The sequence below is a fragment of the Sceloporus undulatus genome, chromosome 5 (assembly GCF_019175285.1).
Source record: "Sceloporus undulatus isolate JIND9_A2432 ecotype Alabama chromosome 5, SceUnd_v1.1, whole genome shotgun sequence".
Classification (NCBI taxonomy): Eukaryota; Metazoa; Chordata; class Lepidosauria; order Squamata; family Phrynosomatidae; genus Sceloporus; species Sceloporus undulatus.
The window spans coordinates 140,144,543-140,168,371 of record NC_056526.1 but is presented as its reverse complement, the minus strand read 5'-3'; the positions used below and the strand labels follow the sequence as shown (position 1 = coordinate 140,168,371).

Below are 23,829 nucleotides of genomic sequence, written 5' to 3'. Positions count from 1 at the left end.
ACTTTTGTCTAACCTCCCATAGCTGATATAATTATTACCAGAGAAGAAGAGACTTAGATGAAGGGATTACCATAAAACACACTATGGCCCGATACAGACAGCCAAAAATACGGCATCATGGGGCTGATTTTAGGGCTTGGGAGAGAGGAGTGTCCACACGTTCCCAAGCCCTACTGTGCAACAGGCATCCATATGGGGGCCGCCATGATGACGTACACATGGCGCTGCATCCAAACAGTGCCACGCAGTGCATACACCATCAGAGCATGCAAGGGTAGCAATGGCGCCCAGCACGCACCCTACAAAGAACCCACCAGGAGGGGGTTCTTTTTAGAGCTCCTGGGGGCCGCACAGTTTGGTTGCTGTGGCCTTCATCCAGGGAAGAAAGGGGTGGCGTCTCACCTCCTTTTTCTCCCCGTCTGTCGAGTCCCTATATTTTCTTTAAACAGTGCTTGAAAATTGTCTTAGGATAATGCTTGGAAACTTCAGATGGTCCAAGTTAGTTTCAGGAAAGCTGTTAACTCAGGCTTGCTACATCTTATTGCAATAATTCCACTGGCTGCCAGTGTGTTTCAAGGTGCAATTCAATGCATTGGTGATGACCTACAAGGCCCCATATGGATTAGGTCTAGGCTGTTTGATATATCATCTCTCCCTTTATGAGCCAATTAGAACTCTAAGGATGCATGTGCACTGCAGGGATATATTCAGTACACACTGCAGAAATAATCCAGCTTGACATATCTTTAACTGCCCTGGCTCAGTGCTAGGGAATCCTGGGAATTGTAGTTTATTGTGGCACCAGAGCACTCTGACAGAGTAAGCTACATGTCTCAAAACTATAGTTCCCAGAACTCCTTTTAATGAATTGTAGTGGTTTTAACATCATAAACTGTTCAAATCTCTTTTAAATAACTATATTTTGGTTATATAGTTGGATCTGTATTGTAGATGAGTATATATGGTATTCATTTGCATGGCATTAGGAAATACTGTGCTAAAGGCAAACTCTCTTCATCTGTTTTAGTCAACTGATTCACTCTCTGTGTCCCAAATTCTTAGTTTTATAATCATTTAATGTGTTAATTCTCCATTGGAGAACAGGATGATGATGATGATGATGATGATGATGATGATGATGATGATGATGATCTATCCATGTTTAATAGCCAGGAGATATCCTTCTTCCATAAGAATTCCATAAGAATTCATCATAACTAAACAAAGGTTGCAGGACCACTTGATCTTATGTGTAACTAGCAGCAAAACACCTGTTTTTCACAGCTATCAATTTAAGCAAGCATATAAGAAATATAGAAATGGTATGAAAACCAGAGGAAAAACATAAACACATATGAATTGTTGATGGCCATGTGGATATAATGTAACAGGAGTAGGAAAATCACAGTTCAAGTTTGATATTAAGAAATTTGAGGTATAGATCAGGGAATAAAGATTAAAATTGTATTACATTCAACTTGAAGACTGTAATTCATGGTTTGGATGTAATTGTGGACTGACTCCTTAAACTGGATGTCTAGGTCCACCAGTGAACAGGAAAATATTGCACGGTTACACTTGATACACCAACTTCCCCCAGTCCTGGAAAAGTCAGACTGTGATGATGGTTATATACTGTTTGGACTACTATAATATGGATCCATCAATGCTTAGTATGCAAGGTGCATTTGGTATCTGTATTTTTTCTGCCTGTAGAAGCAAGCTGGAAAGGAAGCATCATGATGCAGGGGTTGCCAATAAGCATTCTAGCCACACTTTACTACTTCCTCTTTCCCATCTATTCTCCTCATCCCACCCTCCCTCCCAAGCTGCCAGTGCAGATTTCCCCCAGTCATTTGGTGGCTTGGTAGCAATGTTTGATCAAATTTAGCTCAAAGAGTTAGTCATCATTTTCTAAAAATCAAGATGACATAGGACCAGGATGTATGGCTGCCTGAATTTTAAAATCTTCAGTGGAAACAGTTTCTTTGATTATCAGACACATACTTGCTGACATATGAGAGCCTCTGGAGTGGTTACTTTCAGACACTTGTATCTCTGTTGCCCTTCAGCCAGCAAAGAAAGGTGTTTTTTTAATTGGATGAGCCTTTGGTATTTAGATATTTTGGTATTTTGGTATAGGGGTGCAGTGGCTCAGCAGTTAAGATGATGACTCTGATGATCACAAGGTCAGCAGGTTGGCAGTTTGAGATCCAAGTGCCCCAGGATGGAGTGAGCTCCCATCACTAGTTTCAACTTCTGTCAACCTAGCAGTTCGAAATCATGTTAAAGTGCAAACAGATAAATAGTTACCACTTCAGTGGGAAGGTAACTGCCTTCCATGCAGTCATGCTGGCCACATGACCACAGAAGTCATCTTTGACAATACTGGCTCAGCTTTGTAATGGGGATGAGCACCGCCCCCTACAGATGGACACAACAATCTTGTCAAAGGAGAAATATTTAGCTTTACCTTTTTTGTTATTTAGGCTGAATGAGTATAAAAGGGGTTTTGACTAGTGGGTACTGCTCTTATCTATCTATCATCTATCTATCTATCTATCTATCTATCTATCTATCTATCTATCTGCTTTAATTTTATTTCTGTTTTTAAAGGGAAATTATTATTGTTAACTGGTGAGTGCTGTCACTGACAGGAAAGTTGGATATCAAGGTAGTGAATTAATAATAAAAATAAAATAGTAAAGTGACAAGTCTCTTCCAGTATCTATCCCTAAGGTGCTTGTCAAAAGCACTGAAGGATTCATGAAGATGGTTGGTAGACTTGTTATTCAAGACGCATAAAGATTCTGAGGACTTAATCATGCTTAAATACACATAGGCCTTATAAACATGAATATCAGTTGCACTCCCGTGAAGGTAATATACTTCATGAATATAGTGAAAATAACTTCGCAGTTTCTTCAAGAACATATTTGATACCAGTAGCTAATTAGTGCTTTCCTACATGGCAATATTATAGAACCTCAACACTACCAGCACCCTGGTGAATACGAGACCCTTACAATACAAATCTCACACTGTCACAGGTCCTGTGCAGGGAGAAAAGTAGGATAACCATTAATTAAGTTAGTACACAAACAGTGTTTGGTACATTTTGTATCACAGCCTTGAAGAGTTTGGAAATTCCTTCCTCTGATTAATTTTGGACAAACTGGACCTGTACACAAATGATAACCAATGTAGATTCAATGTGACTTAATGTGAAGTGATGCTAGCGATAATGCAATAATATTTTATTTGTTTTGTTTTTTGAAATCTTCACAACAGATATAAATCATTCTTAAATATAGTAAACGTAACTAAATGATATGTGTTTTTATAATTATCTCTTTGCCATTATGCATTGGAACAGATCCCATAAAGAGAACCAACTGCACACCAAAGCAAGCTGGTGGTGTTTTTGTTTATTTGTTTATTTGTTGGTCTGTTTTGCTTTTTTTGTCTTTTATTTAATGCAGCCTTGGCTGCATGGTAAATGGCTTTTGAAACAGATAATTTTGAAAAGCAATCTGTAACATGATATAAGGGCCTTCAGTTAGATGAAAATAAAAGTCAAGAATACTTAAAGTAGTACTTTGGATCTCAGCCACAGATCTTCATTTGACAAGAAATACCTGCAATTCTTGATTTATAAGCCAAAGTCTGTACTGTACTACTAAGTGTTTCTTTCAGTGGCCACAATCCAATGGCATGGCAGTTCAGAAGACTGCAGGGAGGAAAGAGGAAGATGTTTAAGTAGCACTTCCATATGTTCTCATAAACAAGTGTTGGATGTAGGTGTATATTAACACCACTTTTAAATCACATAATTGCAGGATCTGAGAAGCTAGAATACCACTTTTGACAACTTTGAGTGCTGCTCCATTGCTTGAGTTAATAGGTATACTCAGTTTTTCATATAAAATAGTGAAAATCTTGATTGCAATGGTTTGCAGTTAGGCATTGGATTGTTATATAAAACAACCACTTACAATAGCAGTTTGGGCAAGTGTGATAAAAAATAATGGAATCATGAAAATGATGCTACATAATATCTGATGTACTATTCACCTAAGACAAAAGGAGAATTTAATAATGCAGCCAGTACACTGTCTCAGCTCATATGGGGTATTTAGATGGCTCACAAGCAGGATGGGTGCATTAAATAAATGTTAAACACATCAGCATTTCACTTCCAATGGCAAGAATAATCAGGTATAGATTATTAATTGAAGAGCACTTTCAAATATGTTGAAAGCACAAAATTGCTTTGTGAGCTGTTGTGACTTCCATAGTAATGGCTGCAAAGTCTCTGCCTAAGGAATTTATCTGAGTGTACAAATTCTTCTGGATGCCTAGACATATGTCTGCCGAAATCACTTGGACAATTTTCTGTCCAGGAAAAACACAATCCATTATTACAATTCCTTATTTAAACAGTGGTTCCTCAATCTACAATTTAAGCTCTATTCAGTTTTGAGAAAATGATACTATCTGGAGCTGAAGAAGAGAAAGCTGATGCTCATACACCATTCCATGTGTACACTGAGAAAGGTATGTCACTAGATCAAAAATAGTAATTCCCACAATACATGACTCTATAGGGTTTCACAATCCAAGAACCTTAAAACAGGAAGAGGTGACCTCTCATAATGCAATGGTAGATTTCTTGCCATATGCACCAAGCAGATGTCCATGTAACTTTTCTTTTTTAAAGAAATGTCCTTATGCAAAGGAAAATTTACTATCTGAGAGCCTCAAGCAGCAGTTAATACCAGAGAAAGAAATAAAAATATATTAAGGGCAGGAAAATATTACTGCATGAGCTTCTTGGCCTACAGGGTGCCACTTTTTAATATCAGGTGCATAAAGAACTCAGGTAAAGTTTAGATGAAAGCTATTAGTTGTCTATAACACTACTGCCTCTCCCTGCTGAAAGAAAAAGGATCATGAAAATACAAGTCCTTTTATTATTTCTCTCTGGTAGTAATTATTAGCAAAACATACTGCTAGGTAGTTAGTGAATATGGAGTACAAAACAACAATATCGTTGGAGACAATGTCACCAGTCCAAGCAATGTGCAGTATAATAAAGGACTGAACCTTACAAATTACATTATACAGACATTAATATCTAGGATCACCCTAAACAAAATGCTAAATTTATCACTCACTGGAACAGACTGACTGACAAAACTAGCAATAAGAAAATATACATTAAACTTTCTCTCAAAACCAGCAATAAGGAAACCGTACACAAACTAGTTTGATTGTAATCATCAGATTAAAACTGACTGATCAAGAATTTTAATGTAATGCTAATGGATTACAAGAACAGTGGAAGACCAAAAGTCTAAGGATTTGTATTTCAGCACTCCATTGCAGCTTGTGAAGTCTTTTCTTCTTAAAAGGCTACAATGTAAGGCTGCATGACCTATCTACAAATAATACTCTGTGGATTGCTTTTTATGTTTTTTAAAAACCTTCTGGCTGACGATTGTATGAGTTTGGAGATTAGCACAGGGATAAAGAGTTTTTCACTATTAGGTTGTTACAACTGAGCCTAAAGCAGCAGTAGCTGAAAATCGGTATGTCAACCACAGCAGTTGCAGTAGAATCCTAAGGCCCAAAGATCATTATTGCAGAAAGGTGAGTCAAGAGAAGATAAGAAAGATAATTCTAGTCCTAAATACCCATTATAAGGACCCAGCTGAGTATCACACAATCCTTGTTCTCTTCTGTACTGCTGTATGAAGGACAAAAGATAAAGCAAATGCATGCATGGGGACTCCTGCTGTCCAGTTTACAGAGAATATGAAGGGCACAATGGGAGAATCAATGTAGATTATTATAAGAAGAATGACATCCCACCTACATTGGCTTCAGACTGTGAATATCCTTCTCAGCATATTAAGAAGGAAATTGTATATGGTGATAGATAGAAAAGTAATAAGCTAGAAATCTGGGTCAGTAGATTATAGCTTGGGAACCTACTGTTTAAAAGTAATTTAATATTGTTATTGTTTCCAGCCCAAATCTAGCTAGCTACAATTGGAGATACATTTAGAGTAAACACAGTATTCACTTTCCTAGTTCTGTAAAATAATTAAATAGTTTTGTTTCCTTTACTTTCCTTTTTAAAAAAAAAATCTGAGTGCTGCACTGCGTTGTGAAAAAACAAACATTATTTTCCCATCTACCTACTCATTGCCTTAATGATCACAACTGAACACAAGGCAGTAGTATGGTGAGCCAGCACTTGAACCATGTGAAACCCCCTCCATCATTTAAGGAAGATACATCTCAATTTAAAGAGTAACTTTAAAAGTTACAGTTACACTCCAAAGAAGTAAAAATATTCCTTGCTATTTTACGGTCATGGTATCATGTAATTACTGTATGCCTTTCCCATTAGAAAAAGGGGACTGATTATAGATGATTTATCATCTAAAGCAGTTGATTCTAAATGGGGAGATTATGCAGTTGATTCAAAAGCTTTGTTCTTGACATTAGATATATGTATGTGTGTGTGTGCCTTTAAGTCACCTATCAACATATGGTGACCCCATAGATTTCATAGGATTTCTTGGGCAAGGAATCCTCAGCAGTAGCTCTGTCAGTTCCTTCCTCTGAAATATAATGTACAGTATATCACCTGGCGTTCATTGGCAGTCTCTCATCCAAGGAGTCACTGGGCAGATGTTAAAGCCAGAGCAAGGCTTACCAGGCCTTTCCATTTGTATTTTGTGCTTGTCTGATAGGGCAGTCATAAGCAGCACTAATTAATAACTCATGTAACCACTGATGCAAACTTAAAGAGGGGCCTTTCACATTATACAATGGTGCCACTGTGATTTCACCTTAACTGCTATGGCTGCATCAGTGACTTCATCCCATGGAATCTTTCGGTTTGAAGTTTGGTGAGATGCTGGGCTTTGTGGCTGAGAATTCTCAACACTCCTCCCTAAACTGCAAATCCCAGACAGAAAGGGAGAAAGGACCATGACAGTTATAGTAGAATCTTATCATTATAACTGTATCACATTAAAGAGTCCCAAGAACAACTGATTGCTTCTTTGAGCATTTCCTGCTCTCCCATCCTTCTCTAGTTATAAGGAGCTGATAACTCCCCCATCTTCCTTTATAAGTATCTGCCCTGAAGGTCCTACATTTGACAGCTGATCCTGAGAAAGAGACAGGGTTCACGAAATGAGATTTGAATAATGAAGGCAGAGAAGATAGCAAGTTTGACTCCCATTACTGAGACTTCTGTCAGCTTATCCTGGGCCAACTTTCTGGAAAAATTAGGACAGTAAGGGAGAAGTGTCTCAACGCAAGTATCTGCATGAGTCTCCAAAGCCTAGAAATCATTGTTCTCTTTTTAATCATCACAAAAAGACAGACAGAGGTTTTTTTCTTTTCTTCCAAAGTTATAATTGTTTTGACTCAGTGTGATCTCTAGAGGTAATATTACATCATCTTCCAGGACAAAACAAAAAAGCCACTAAGGGCCTATTCCATGGAGATCTATAGGAGTCAGCATCAGAGTTAAATAACAAAGGTGTCTTAATGGAGAAATGAAAGGAAATATTGGAACGCAATAAATAGATGAATGCATTAAATTCCACACCTAAAGAGAAAGATCAGGAGTTTTCTGTTTTTAAAGAAAGATTGAGAAGATCTCTTTTTAGAGAATAAATTTGCAGTCCATCTCCACTTGAACTTAGTGTTCCCAAGTACCCATCCTTAAGAGCATAGTGGTCAGAAGTTGCACCATCTTGCAGAAAAATTCTTCCTCCCATTCTATGCAGCAGTGATGAAGCTTTTATATTACTCATTCCTTGTTAAGTCTGTTCAGGTGCAACACTTTCAGGCATCATACCCTTAAAAATGTATTGCAACCTAGTTTGTATTCTGTGTATTTTTATGTACAGGATTTTAACTTGTAAGCTTAGTCTGGCTACATCCACACTGCAGAAATAATGCAGTCTAACACCACTTCAAATGTCATGCTTCAATACTACAGAATTATGGGAACTCTAGTTTGTTGTGGCACAAGAGCACTCTGACAGAGAAGGCTAATTATCTTACAAAACTACAGTTCCCAGACTTCCATAGCATTGATCCAAGGCAGCTAATGTGATATCAAACTGGATTATTTATGCAGTGCAGATGCGACCTCTGTTGAAGAACAGTTTTGTTTTTTTTTCCTTTTTTATTAACATTAACATAAACATAATTCAGTCTTACATATACATAACTCCTATATCACAATTACATTGAACATTATCAAATATGACTTCCTTTTTTTTTCTCCAGATCTACATAGAATAATTTCTTCTATGTAAATCCCACCTCCGTTACCTAGTTTCAATCATTTCCTTATATTATATCTACATATAAACTTTTATGCCTGGATGATATTAACTTCTTGGTTTCCCTCCATTAACATGTACAGATCTAAATTTTAATTCAATTGTAATACTTCTTCCCACACATTTTTCCCTGAGTAGGATCTTTTAATAGACTGCTCTCTCAGTTTTCCTCATCTATCATTTGTGTTATCTGTCCTTCTGATGATTTACATAGTGTTATGTGTATTGATATATAATGATATTTATGTATGTTTAGTCACATTTATAATAATAATAATAATAATAATAATAATAATAATAATTTTTTATTTATATACCGCCCTGTGGTGAACCAATCCGGGCGGTTTACAACATTAAAATAACATAGAGCATAAAAACAATATATTTCCCTTCCCCCTTAAAAAGTTATTAAACAACATATCTAATGTAAAACCACAATAACTAGTTAAAATAACAATAAATTAAACAAAATAATACCAACCAATAAACCACTGCAACTTCAGTTCTAAAGAAAAGGGGGCTTTGGAGACATTACTGAGGAGGGGGGAAATCCTGAGATCCTGAGGCCAGGATATTTCAGTCTGGGAAGGCCTGCCTGAAGAGATCTGTCTTGACAGCCTTTTTGAAGCTGTCCAAAGATGTTAATTGACGGATCTCATCTGGCAGGCCATTCCAGAGCCTGGGGGCGACAACAGAGAAACAGCATTTGTATCTGCATTGCTATTGTTTTCTAATTCTGAAAAAAGATTGTTATTTATATCCCATAATTCTTTCCAATATTCCAGAATTGGTAACCAGTCTCTTTCTACTGTCTGAAATGATTTGTTGTTTAGCATGAAAGTTAACCTGTCCATCTCTCTTAATTCATTAATTTTCTGTATCCACTCTTCTATCGGTGGCTGCTCCTCCGTTTTCAATTTTTTCGCTAATCTTGTAGCAGTGACTTAGTATATTTTCCTGTATTTATCTTCATCCTCTTTTTTAAAGATGGATGTCATACGAAGCAAATAGAACTCAGGAACTAAGGGATATTGTATCCTAAATATTCTCTGTATCACTATGTGAGTTTTAAACCTATATACATACATACATACATACATACATACATACATATTAAACCAGTCTATATATAGGGACAAGATTACTACATATGGTATAGCATACCAATTTCTTTGTGGCATCTCCAACATTTATTTCTCCCCAATTTATATACCTTGTCTACTTTTTGCAGTGTGTAGTACCATATATTAAAGATTTTAACATAATTTTCTTTTAGATCCTGAGAAGCTGTAATTTTATTTGTTTTTCTTCCATGTGTTTTCCCAATCTTCTCATGAAATTGCAAAGGAAGACAAACAAATGGGTCCCCAAACAGATGGGACTTGAACTTTTCCTGAAAGCCAGGATGACATAATTGACTATCATACTTTGGGCACATCATGAGAAGGCATGATTCATTCGAAAAGACAATGATGCTGGGAAAGCTAGAGAGAACTGTAGAATGAGAGGAAGACCACAAGATATTTCCAGTGGGAGAATGGATTCTATGAGCAGACAGATGAGGTAGCAATGGAAAGCCCTCTAGCCCTGTGATAGCAAATTTTTACCTGAAGCACTTTGAAAAGCAAGCCCTGGAAACAGCACCGAAAAAGCCCACAACTTGGTTCCGATACATGGATGATACTTTCACCATTTAGAGCCATGGAGAAGACAATCTGACCATGTTCCTGAAGTATCTGAACAACATCCATCCTAACATCCAATTCACTATGGAAAAAGAAAAGGAAGGAAGACTGCCATTCTTGGATGTTCTAGTCATCCCAAACCGAACCAACGTTTGGGTCACACAGTATACATAAAACCTACACATACAGACAGATACCTGCACAAGATCTCCAACCCAGGACAAAAAAAGAAGCACAATAAAAACACTGGTAGACTGGGCAAAATGCATCTGCAAACCCCATTTCTTGGAAGATGAATTGAAGTCCAGACGCTACAGGCAATTGGTTATTCCAGCTCAGACATCTGTAGGACTGCCAGACCCAGAATAACCCCAGAAGAGTGAAGACAAGCAGCCACCCAAAGGGAAGGTATTTCTGCCATACATCAAAGGAATCCCAGACAGAATAGGGAAAGTGGTGAAGAAATACAACCTCCAAATGGTTTACAAACCGAACAAGAAAATCCAGCAAATGTTGCGCTCAGTGAAGGACAGGAGAGACCCTCTCACAGCTGCAGGAATTTACCACATAATGTGCAGCTGCAGACAAGTCTTTATAGGGACCACCAAACACAGTGTCCAAACATTAATCAAGGAACACGAGAGACATTGGCGGGTTACAAACAGCCCTCAAGGGGCCGTTTTCCCGCCGCCGCCATTCGCTGCGTAGGGAAGCCCCAGCTGCCAGACTGCGAGGCTTCCCTGCGCAGCAAAAAAGGAGCGGCGAAATGCCGCTCCTTTTTTGAACGCGGAAGTGGCATCGCGAGGGGTGGAGTGCGCCCTCGCGACGTCACTTCCGCCGCGACACGTCTGGACGCACAGCGTCCAGTACATCAAAATGGCAGCGCCCATGTGGATGGGCGCCGTGAAAAAGTACGCGGTCCGCACGTACTGGGAGGAAGGGCCGTCAGGAAGGTAAGATCCTTCCTAACCCTAATATTGCCCCTCCTAACCCTAGTACGCGCGGAGCACGTACTTTATGGCGGTTTGTAACCCGCCATTGAAATCCTGGGCACAAAATGCTGTTTGAAAACACTGAAATTCTGGACCATGCCAACAACTGTCTGGGCAGAATGCACAGGGAAGCCATTGAAATCTACAACACTTGGACAACATCAACAGGAATCCTGAAGAACACCAAAATCAGGACTCAGCAAATGCAAATGAGAAACCACTCAGGGTCAGAGGCTTTCCCAGCAGGCAATGATCACCAATTAGCAGACACTAATCCTTTTTTGCATATCCTCCTATGCTGAGGCCCTGCCATTAACAACAGAACAATACACAGATTAACATGGGAATCACTGCTCCTTACCCAGGGTCACTCACTCTGTGTGTGTGTGTGTGTGTGTACACACACTCACACACACACACACCCATTCTCTTCCAGGTCAGCATTCTCTGAAGATGCCAGCCACAATGCTGGTGAAACATCAGGAATAAACTCTTTTAGAACACAGCCACATAGCCTGAAAAACCCACTAAAAACTATACATGCCAGACAGTTACATTCGATCAGACAGGCCATGGGCATGAACGCGGAGGGCCTGAGCAGAGTAGTTGAGGACAGGGAATCTTAGGGGCTGTACATACAGCCCTTAAGGGACACCTCCAGCCACCCCTTTCCTAGCCAGACCGGGGGCATGGCAACCTCATGCCATGGCCCCAATCCAACTTTTTCAAAGTGCAAAAAGGAGCCACAAAAGATCCGGCTTTTCCAGTGTGCAAAAAGAGCCTGGAAAAGGTACCATAGCTGTGGTACTGTGGCTATGTGGCACTTTTTTGGTGCTGCATCCATACAGGAGCACTATGGAAGAGACTATATGGCACTCCTTCAGTGCTGTGTCATGTGGATGCAGCGTCAGAGGAGCACCATGTTGCCGTGCACCGTGTGGAGTAGTGCCCGGCATCAGGGCACCCTGGAGGGCAGAGTTGGGGCATGCGTCATGTAGACACAACACCCTAACTCCACCCTCAGGCCAGCCTTTCAAGCCAGTCTGTACAGGCCTTAGAGATGTCTCAACTACATGGTTGCCATGAGTTAATAATTAATATACAGTAGGCAAAAAGTATGATACTACTTATCTAATTCAGACTAACTTAATGCTAGAATGATCTATTAAGCCTGATATAAAATTGCATTGATGTAGCGTAATTCAAAAAATTATAGATAGATATTCTGCAAAAAATGTTCTATAAGTGAATGTTTCTTCCTAACCCTAACCCTATGTAACTGGATAATTTCCTCTGCAATGCTAGGAGTATTTTCAGTCCCCATTAAGCTGTTTTCATTGAAGTGGAACAGTGCATGAAAGACTTGCAGCCACAACTATCTCTTTCAAAAAGCCAGTTTCCCCTACTTTGTGAAACAATTCAACCATTGTTCTTAAAAACTCACATTTTTTTAAAAAAGGATACCCACACACATCTTTAGTATAAATAATTATTTCAGAACCCAGAAGTGTTTCTATTTTTGTCAAACATATTTAAAATTTTACATCCCATCTCTGATTACTTTGTTCACAATTCCGTTCTCCTAAGTAATTACTTTGAATGGAAGTAAATGGCAGTGAAGACTCACTGTTAATTGTAGGTTATATAAAAAGCATATTCTAGGTTTTAAATGCATTGTTTTCAAAATATGTTGAATGACTTTTGTAATTTAAAGGGCAAATGGTAAGAAAAAAATATATTGCTCTTCAATTGACAATACTTTGCTTTCTTATTTATCTTAAAGAAGGGCTAGTGATCATATAATGTTCAATATATATTCCAATGCCCAAGAAAGGAGACACTAGGAACTGCAGTAATCACAGAACCATTGCATTGACTTCTCACACAAGCAAAGTAATGCTTAAAATTATACAATAAATTATTGCTATGTAAGAATTATTATGATGTTGTTTTAGGAGGGAGGGGATAATGGGATTACTTTTGTATTGTTTGTATTTTATTACCACTGTAAGCCGCCTTGATCCTGTTGGAGAGGCGGGATATAAATAAAATGTTATTATTATTATTATTATTATTATTACTATTATTATTATTAACAAAGACTCTTACTATATAGTATATGGAATGCAAATTGTCAGATGTCCAAACAGGAAAGGAAGATGCACTGGGAATCATACAGCAAAGATATGCTGGGTTTCAAAAGATTAGTTTGTGCTTTATAGACTGCAACAAAGCATTTGATTGTGTAGATCATGGGGAACTATGGATCTTTATTTTAAAAATGGGTGTGCCACAACATTTGATAGTCCTGATACTTAAGATATAATCAAGATAAGAGGCTACTGTTGGGCAGAATATGAAGAAATGGCATGGTTTCCAATTGCAATTTAACTTCTATGCCAAAAACATCATATGAAAAGCAGAAGTAGACTCAAAGGAGGGAGACGTGAAAAGTGGAGGAAGGAATATTAACAGTTTGAGATATGAAGATGACACCATAGTACTGGGAGAACATGTCACAGATATGGAAAAGTTATTTAAAATGGGCAATGCAGAAAGTTCAAAGGCTGCTAAAAAGACCAGTGGATGGATCCTAGAGCAGATCAGGCCCAAACTCTCCCTGGAAGCTAAGATGAATGAAGTTGTTGCATTTTGACCGTATCATGAGAAGAAAGGACTCATTAGAAAAGGCTACATAGCTTGGTAAAGTGGAGGGCAATAGAAAATGAGAAAGACACTGCAGATGGATAGGCTTAATAAGAGAAACCATGGCCATGAATCTGCAGGAGCAGAGCAGTGCAACTGAGAATAGGGTGGCTTGGAGGTCTCTCATACATAGGATCATTCTGGTTAGAAGTCAACTCATGGTTTGAAGTCAACTGAAAGGCAATTAATAACAACAAAGTGATCATATATCTAGCCAAATGAGTCATCAATCTTGTCCCTGCCTTATTTATTGACAGCAGAAACCACTGAAATTAACTTTGCTAAAATATAAGTGTGACTGACACTGCCCTGCCCAACCACTTGAGATCCATTAACTGAAAACATAACCACAGACTAAGGATTAATTCATAAATCCTTATGAATTACTGGACATTTCTGTGTAATTACTTTGTGTAATGTGTGACAATCCTACCAACCACACAAAGAATTTATTTGTTGAATGCTAACATGAAAAATCTTGGATATAGTGGACTGCTAAAAGTGCATGTCAGGGCATATAGATATCTATAGATGACAGCATTACCTTTGTGGAAAAGTAATTCTAAGCAGATTTTAAAATCATCACCACATGCCCAGTTACCATGCAAATCATCTTGAATTTAGAACTATGTACACCAATAACACATTCTACAAACTAGCTACATCTTTTTTCATTTAATTTAGGGTCTCAATGCTCACTTTTTGTGTTTTAACTTTCCACTTTTTCAGCTCTATGGTTATGTGATTGCCATCCAGGCCTTAATAAGATTTTTAAAAAGCTAACAAGACAAGCTTTTGCAGAATGAATATAATGTTCAGTAGCCTCTGGTGAACTTTCTGTTGATCTGTTTATGACCCCATCAACTCTCAGGTTTGGATTGACATCAGCTTGGAGCTATTTCATACATAATAATTTACTCAGAATATCACTTCTCTGAGAATCACACATACATTGCTAACAGTTACTACAATGAACATGGATTTTTTTTGTTTTCTTTTTCTTGTTGTATTCAGAACGTACTCTTGAAAACAAGGATTTTTATGAAGACTAGTGCTGAGAAGGATAGCTGCATTTAGATCTACCATGTACATAAATTTTTATAGAATCAATACTGATCCAGAGGTCCCTTGAAAGTCCAGAGGGCCTAATGAACTCATAGAACATTCCCCATAAGCAATTCTTCATAACATATAATGGAGAAAGTAGTTCATTAAGACAAGCAATGTATGCCTACAGCTACTCAGCCCAGTGAAGTGACTTAGAAGTCCCATATGCACTGGAATTATGTGTGAGTAACATGAAGATGACCTTTGTATAACCAAAATGTTGAAGGATAATGTTTTATGCACCAGACATAACCACTGCAAGTACAGTGGCAGGACACTGGTTACTCGCTGCTTAGTGATAATACCATGTTTTTGCTTTTAAAGAAACATATAACAGGGTAGACCCCTGTCCACTGAGGAGATTCAGACAGCTAGACAAAGATGTTTTCAAAATATAAGTTTGTAATTAATAGTAATTTTATGGATTAGTGTTGCAAGGCACTGGTTAAATATGGTTCATTTAAATATGTCTTAATTTATTAGTCAGCCTGTTTTTATTATTACCACATATCCTCATTTTCACAAGACTCACCAATGAGAGGAAGCATGTGTGCATGCATGCTTTTGTGTGTGCGTGTTTTCATTGAAAATAAAAAAGGGGTAAGAGAAGCACTGTTAGTTGTGAGAACTTGAGAAAGAAGAATTACTCATTGGGAAGCTTGGGAAGGGAGTGCTGGTGTACCTGAAGTAACTGTGCCATATCCACTGCATAGTCACCCAAGAGACAGAAAGCATCCTTCCACGGTTGCCCTTAGGCCTGTGTCAGATGGGATGGACTACAAATCCATCACTCTATCTCATTAGCACTGATTATGCTAAACAGTTAATGTGCATAAAAATGTATCATTTTGTATGTTTTGCCTGAAATGACTGTTCATCAACAAGGCAATCAGGTGACTTTTAATGCATCTTTCTAGAAGTCAATTTGTTTTTCTTTGCAGAGATTGTGTGAATTAAACAACTATGAATGTAAGAGCACACACATCTGAAAATGTTAACTTATCTACTGCTATTTGTATAAGCCTATCGGTCCTTTGATCTATCCACTCAGACACACAATATTCTCACAAATAACTAAAAATTCTACACACCTAATCTAACCAGGGACATTTTTAATAACATTATAAAATTACTACTGCACTGTGCTAATACACAATTTTAAGTCACATTCCATTTCATATGTTCAAGTACCTCTCATGTACTTCACTACATATCAAGCACTGCTGCAGTTCCTTCCATAAAACCCTGCTGGACACCACACTTCATTAATTCAAATGCAAATAAAATGAACTTTAACTCCCTTCAGGCAATCAGCTTTGCCAGCCGTATTTCATACTTAACTCTTTAAACTTAGTACTTCCATAAGTTAAAGGAACAAACCATAGTGCTTCTAATTTGACATGATTAAATATGGTCAAGTGAATAAATTGAAATTTGTTTATTGGTGGATTTATGCAGCAATAAATACCCCAACTGCAAAAAATATGAACATCCAAATCCTATGATGAAATCCAGCCTAGGACAGTGAGTTATACCTCCCTGTTCTGGGCACAATTTCAACACTGTAATATTAAGAAGCTTCATATTGCACTCAACGTACAGGACCTAAGCAGAGCAGTGGAAGACAAGGGGTCTTGGAGATGTCTCACGCACAGGTTTGCCATGAGTTGGGGTTGACTCAAGGGCAACAATGCAGATACCCAAGCTTAGTAGCATAAGTACAGGCGCATCTAAAAACGTGACACAAAACCTCTTTTGATTTAAATAATTTGGATTTTCCTTTCTGTTCTTCTAACCAGCAGTGAATACAGGCAGGGGGTCCAAATTAGGGACACAACACAGGTGGGCAGTGGTTAATTATCCCCTCATTCATGGCATCTGCCCACTGAAAATCCATTCCCAAGCTACTGTTTGCTGCTATAAGCATTTTGGTAAGTAAAGGAGGAGCTTTAGATTTGTCATTAAAAAAACAAAACAAAAAAATTCCTTGTGTCATGAGCCCTGAAAGTTTTTTTTTTTTTAATACAAGCAGAATCTGAACTACACGTTTCAAGATGTGTTTTGCTGCACAAGTGATCTATCACTCATGGGAGACATGAGCTTTTCAATTCATTTGAGACAAGTGGACTGTCATTTTAACAGGAGTGGTGTGCTGGAGCCAGAACTCACAGGATGAAGCACCAAGGCATTTTGATTAGCAGAGAATTTGATGTCATGTGCCTTGCCCTCAGGTTTCTCCATTCTCTCTGCACTTTGGTGCAAACCTCACAATAGTCTGAGGAATACTGATTTCCTCAGCAACAAGATATTGTGAGCTAATCCTAGGTGTAAAGCAATGTTGTGATGCTTTGGTCTCGAGTGAGTGATTAAGACTGATTTGCTTTACAAAAGGCCTTGTCCTGGTGAAGATGAAAACTCTTAGAATTGGGTTGCTGATATGAATGATACAACAGTCTGAAACACTGGATTCTTCTTGGAGAAGTGGCTGTGACTACTGTGAGGATAAGCATTTAAACTTCAATGTTCACCACTATACCACTAAGAAAGGTTTCAGCCCTAATCATACCAACTTCAGTATTCCATATGAATCAGGATAATTTAATTCCTGCTAAATGCATTTATCGTCATGGTCTGGATACTAAATACATATTGCTCATCACTTGTCAACTGTACACTCAGTGACTGGCAACTGTGAACTGTCTATTGAAAGACATGATTTTGAGATGATGCAAGATACAATACAAAGTTGCCTCATGGTGTTTTATCTCTGCTGCCCCATTTACACATATGCCAGTCATTAGTTGATGTTGCAGTTGTTGGGCAAAGAATGTGAATGTATGAACCAGCCTTTACACTGACAGAACAAACAACTAGTAATAAGGAACCATTCTTGAATTTCTCTTGTAGACAGTTAATAATTTGGTGTCCAAACAGATAGGCCAAAGTAAAGCTGCTTTGGGTCACTTTGGAAGTATGCTCTTTAAATGATGCATGCATCCTAAGAGGTCGGAAGCTGTGCCAAAGGCATGCTCCGGTCCTAAGGACTGCAGTGTAGCTTTGACATAGCTTCTGGCCTCTTAAGATGCTTGTGTCATTTAAAGAGCATACCTCAAAAGTGACCCAAAGCAGCTTTATTTTGGCCTGTCTATTCGGGCACTTAGTTTGCCAACTCTTTTATAGCTTATTTTCCCCGCAAATTTCCAGAAAGGCAGATCAGAGTAAACACAACTCAGCCTCTTCCTGGCATAACTTCTAAATGCCTATCTTTGTACTGTGTACATATAATTACTTACATCAAGCATATTTTGCTCAGGCCCACAATGTGGCCTCTGGATATTTGAAATTCCACAAGAATAATAGGTTTGTTGTCATGTTTTAACAAGGGCAACAATATTATCTCTGTCTCTTCATGAATGTGACATTGGATTCATTAGATGTTTGACTAGATGCATATATTATATAATGTTCACCAAGCAGTGGGAAACTATGTACTTCAGGGCACTGATATTTATAAAAAAATAATTTTCAGTTTATTAAGGTCTATTGAGAGAGAAGACAATCATGCCAGGCTACTGTGTGTGTGTGTGTGTGTGTGTGTGGAATTAGATTCCTGTTAATCTTAGAATGGCCATGTAGATAGGAACTGGAGTTGAGCCATCACTGAACTTAATATGTTGTTGCAGTTAGACTTATAGAGAGCCAAGTTCAAATCTATACACAGTCACAGAGGTTCACTAGATGACTTTGGGCTATTCATCACCCCTCAGCCAGCTGCACAGCTTGAGCTGATTACCTTTTCTGAAGATAAAACTAAAGATGGCTATGATATAAATGCAATGAAATGAATAAGAAATGACTCAGGACGAAGTACATATTCACAAACTGAATGGCTAGTCATAATTTCTAATTATTTTTTTTCCCTTTTATATCCCACATTTCTCCCATTGCAGGGCTGAAGACAACTTACAACACAGGTTTATGCAAAATATAACTAAAACCGATCAATAATAATCTGACAGCACAGATTAGCAATTAAATATATGACATATTAAAGCCAAACACATAATTAAAAACATTTGAAACATAAGAAGAAATGGGAAAAGAGTCCATTAACACTATCATCTGCATAGATAGGTAATGCCTAAAAGTTGGTCTAAATAAAAAAGTCCTCTTCTACCAACAGGAGAGCAGCACATGGGCCAGTCTAGTCTTCTGTGGAAGGGAATTCCACAACCTGGGAGCAGCCACTAAGAAAGCCTTGTTTCTTGTCCTTACTAAGTGTATAAGGGTGGTGGAACCAAGGTAAAAGCCTTTGCCTGAGGATCTTAGAACATGGGGAGGCTCATACAGAGATATGATTTTCAGCTATTTTGGACTCAAGCCAAGTAACTAACATGCTGTAGCCACCCAGAGCCAAGTGCCTGAGAGCATGCACAAGCCAAACTCATTCTGAAGGACTGGGGATTGAATCCACTTTAAGTGATACACAGGTTCCAGCACTTACTCTACAATAGCACTATTATTTTGGGACATCAGTAAAGGTAACTAGCTAGTGTTACCAGAGCCATTTTACATAGTGTCAGGCCTTCTCCTAATTGGATGCATATGGTCTGTTTAAATTAAAAACCACAGCTGCTCAAGACTGGTTCCACAATTAAGCAAGCTGACATGGCAGCATTAAAGAGTAGTAAATTGCTGGTTATTCCATACATTGCTGTATGTTTATTACCTTAGGGGAACATATGAGAAGTTTTGATTCAAGCATTAAATGTCTTGGGCCATTTTTGCAGTTAGGAAGAAAAAGGAAGATAAATAAGGTGTGTTCATAGGTCTACTTCATACTGCCTTCAACAGAGCTGAATCTAGGCCTGCAGGACCTCTCCAAAAAATGTGTTTGTGTATTTGTCTCTGTGTTAGTTCCTTTCAAAGCTGGGACATTTTTACTTTTCAAGCCTCACTGAGAGGCTGAGCAGACCACCCCTAAGGGGCGGCCTGCAGCCACCTCCAACTGCGCTGAATTAGGATCGTGGTAACCGCATGCTGCGGCCTTGATCTGGCCTTTCCAGGGCACAAACAGGAGCTGCAAAAAGTGGTTCCTTTTGTGCCCTGGAAAGGGTGTGATAGCTGTGATGCCGTGGTTTTAAGGCACTCTTTTGGCTCTGTGTTGTGTGGACGTAGCACCAAAGGAGCACTGTAATATCATGCGCCATGTGGAGTGGCATGCAATGTCGATGCCAGGCCCGACTCCACCCAGCCCGGCCTTTATGCCAATGTGCACACTCCCTGAATGATAATAAATTCACCAAAAGCTTCTAGGAAGGGAGACGAAAGTCAGAAAGCGAGATAGAAAGGACAATCCAGCTATGCATTTCTTTCCCAGTTGTTTGAATTAATCAGTTCCTGCTGTAGAACCATTTTCTCACATGGATAAATTTGGAGTGTTTAGGCCAAATAGCTAACTTTTCCCATTTCTGCTGAGATTTCAATTTAAAATCAATTTCTCTTTCTCACTTGGATATGTGCAGTTTTCTAGAACACAGCACATGTTCTGGACTACATAAAGATTAAACAATCTATTCCGCTAGAGTGTGAATACTGTGACTTATCCATTTAAAGCATTTAACTAGGAAATCTGCATGAGAGCAATGATTCTTTCAAAATACATTTGCAAACTCAGGCCCTCTGCATGTCTGTTTTGGCATTTCAGGATAACTGGTTTATAGACTTATCTTCATTTATATAGTAACTAATGAGAGTTTTCTGTACGGACTTGAAATCAAGCATCAATCATTTATATTCCTCCCACATAACCACATTGAGAAACAGAATATTTCAAAAAGGAAAAATTAATCTTTAATTAAACCTGTAAATAGTCCATAAAAGTAGCAAGATTCTATCCTGATCCTTCATTTTATGCTTATTCCTAAAGTAAGAAGGGAAACAGCTATTATGTGGAGAAGTTATTTATTCTTGAAGGTGGAATTTTAGTATTAATTTAACATAATTTAGCATACAAAATGCTTTCTCACAGAGTTATGCAATTGTTAGTCTTACTTCCGACTGTCTCTAAATTACTGACAAACTCTTTCTTGTTATTTTAGCAGACACTCACTATTAATACAACACTTCAACTCTAGCTAACCACACTTCAAGCAAAAAGAAAAGAAAAAGTTGTTATGCTGCTTTTGACCACACTTGCACTTGATTTGCTCCCTTCTTTCAAGCTCATATCTAAGTGAGATTAAATTTTCGAAGGGAAACTGCTGGAATATGAACATCATTTCCATGGCCTTCCTATCGAGTGCTTTAGCATATTGAGAAAAATTATCTTTTTAGCTAGATTGCCAAACGATCTGCATCATGATGCTACTACTGAGAACTAATTTGCCCCTCTCTTCAGTTCAACCACATTCCTCCCAAATGTTTCCAAATGATGCTGGTTGCTGTCGAATCGGCTTAAAAATATCCCTTATTCTAATATAGATAGATAGATAGATAGATAGATAGATAGATAGATTTACGTATTGCATAACAGTTGTCATATGAATTTTAATTTTAATAAAAATTAAATACTACTAATAAAAATAAAAATAAAATGTCCCCGATTCTTCCCGTTTATGCACAGAATGGATTCTGGCAGCCCTTGAACAGAGAACAGCTTGGTAAAGGTTAAACTCTGTGAGGCATTTCAGCTGCCTGTGATTCCCAGTTCTCCTAGTCGCTGAAAAGTCTACCATACAGACCTAATAATTTGAAATGGGTAGATCGGAGTTTGCCCCTAGCCTAGAGGGAGGCCTGACATTTGCCAATCAATATTGTGGCACAAACAACTGGGAACTTTCAACCCTTGGGGCTGACCTTGGGAAGGGGAGGGACAAGCCCTTATTCAATCGGAGTTTCATAAATGTCACATCACAGGGACCTTCCTTATTGTTCTCAGGGACATGGTGCATCACTTCTGATCTCTCTCTCTCTCTCTCTCTCTCTGTCACGCACATACACAGCCACACAAACCCCGAGGCACATCAGGCGTTCATTTCACAAATCCCTTCTAATGCCTGCTTTAGTCACTGCTTCCCAGACTGACCTTACATACCCCCTCCTCTTTCTCTCCTTCCACTCCCCTGCCACTTTTTCCCCACAAGAGAATCAATGGGAGATTGACTGGAACCAAATGCTGCCCCCTCAATGGGATCAAGGTCCCTGACAACAACAAAATCAATCTTTTCTTCTTCTTCTTCTTCTTGTCCACCTCTCCTCCCTTTATCACAGGATGAAGTAACATTTTAAAAGAAAGAGCTGAAAAATGTGTCTGTGTGCGAAACTTTGCTGCAAGCAAAGCCCCCCCTCATCCAAGTCTCTCACTCTATTCTCTGTTCATCTAAGACCATTATGATCCCTGAAAGACAGAAAAAGACACACAGAGAGATATGGTGAAATTCTAACCCGGTTTGGCACCACTTTAAGTGTTGTGGCTCAAGGCTATGGAATTCTGGGAGTTGGAGTTTGTTGTGGGGCACAACAAACTCCAACTCCCAGAATTCCATAGCCTTGAGCCAAGACACTTAAAGTGGTGCCAAACCGGGTTACTCAAGCATTAATCCCAACAGGCTCCCAACTTTCCCCTCCTTTCGTGTCATCATTGCCAAATTCTGCTCCATCGACAAACCTCTTTTTTTAAAAGAAGGACCCCCTTTTCGGTCGCTTTCAGGCCCAGTTCTTTCTTTTTAAAAAAATATTCTTACCTGATGGAAGAAGAGTCACCAAAAGAGTGTACCCCCAAAGAGAGGAAGAAAAGTCCCTGTCTGGTGCCAGAAGAATAAATCTCCCTCTTTTCTTCTGAGTGGCTCTGCTTCAGCAGCCACAGTCAAAAGGACCCAAAAGGGAGGCAAGAGGGAGGCGGGGGAATGTTGCCAGGAAGGAAGGAGGCAAAGCAGCCAACAAAAGAGTCCAGGGGAGAGAAGTGGAAGGAAGGCAAGCCCCAGCTTTGGAGGCTTTTCAGGAGGAGGAGGAGGAAGGCAGATCTCAAGCTCTCTCTCCCTTTCCGTCGGATAAGCTCCTTGGCCAAGTTGCTTCTGGGGCGGAGAGACAGAAGAGAGGAGGCAGGGAGGCAGGCGATGCCCTCCGCGAAGAGCGGGCCAGGATCCCCAGCTTCAGCACCCGGGCTCAGTGGACAGCGCCAGCTGCTCTCCCCGCCGGCGCCTCGCAGGGACTGAAGAGCTCCTCAGCCCAGCCCCGCCTGCCTGCCTCCCTCCCTCCCTCCCTCCCTCCTTCCTTGGCGTCAGGAGCCCTCCGAGCTCTTCCCTCATTGGCATAAGAGCCCAGGCAAAGGGAGGGAGCAGGGAAGGAGGGGAACAGACGCCCTCAATGTCAGGCTGCTGGATGGGAAGCCCCGGCGCTGCAACTGGTAGCAGGAGAGGACAGCAGGAGGAGAGAGGGAGGCTGAAGCGCCTGGCAACGTTACAAGGAAAGCCCAAACGCCCCGCAAAGAGGAGGAGGAGAAGAAGAAGAGGGGGAAGAAGCAGAAGAGGAAGAAGCAGGAGGAGGCGGAGGAGGAGGAGAGAAAGAAGGAGAAGGAGCAGAAGAGGAAGAAGGAAGAGAAGAAGAGGGGGAGAAGGAAGAAAAGGAGAAGAGGAAGGAGGAGGAGGGGAAGAAGAGGAAGGAGGAGGAGAAAGAAAAGAAGAAGAGAAAGAAGGAGGAGAAAGAGAAGAAAACGGGGAGGAGGTGGAGGGGAGGAAGAAAGAGAAGAAGAAGAGGGGGAGGAGAGTGAGGAGGAAGAGCAGGAGAAGGAAGAAAAAAAGGTGAGGAAGGAGGAGGAGGAGGAGGAAGAGACAAAGAGGAGGTCCATACACCCCACAACCTCCTGATGACACCCGTACCCATGGATGGCAAACTGTGACTCTCCAAATGTCACTGGGCTGCATATCCCAGAGCACTTCATATGAGTGATGCAGGCTAGGG

The 23,829-nt window shown here is 39.5% G+C and overlaps 1 protein-coding gene across 3 annotated transcripts in view; it reads right to left on the bottom strand.

The window, feature by feature from the left end:
• FSTL5 (follistatin like 5) overlaps positions 1 to 23,339 on the bottom strand; it is a 420,360-nt gene extending 397,021 nt beyond the window's left edge. For 2 of the 3 annotated variants that reach the window (XM_042470475.1, XM_042470477.1), the window contains exon 1: positions 22,614 to 23,339. The gene's annotated coding sequence lies outside the window, so the exon portion shown is untranslated. The remainder of the gene's footprint in view (positions 1 to 22,613) is intronic. The other variant, XM_042470476.1, reaches the window with a different exon arrangement.
• Between the last annotated feature and the right edge of the window lie 490 nt (positions 23,340 to 23,829).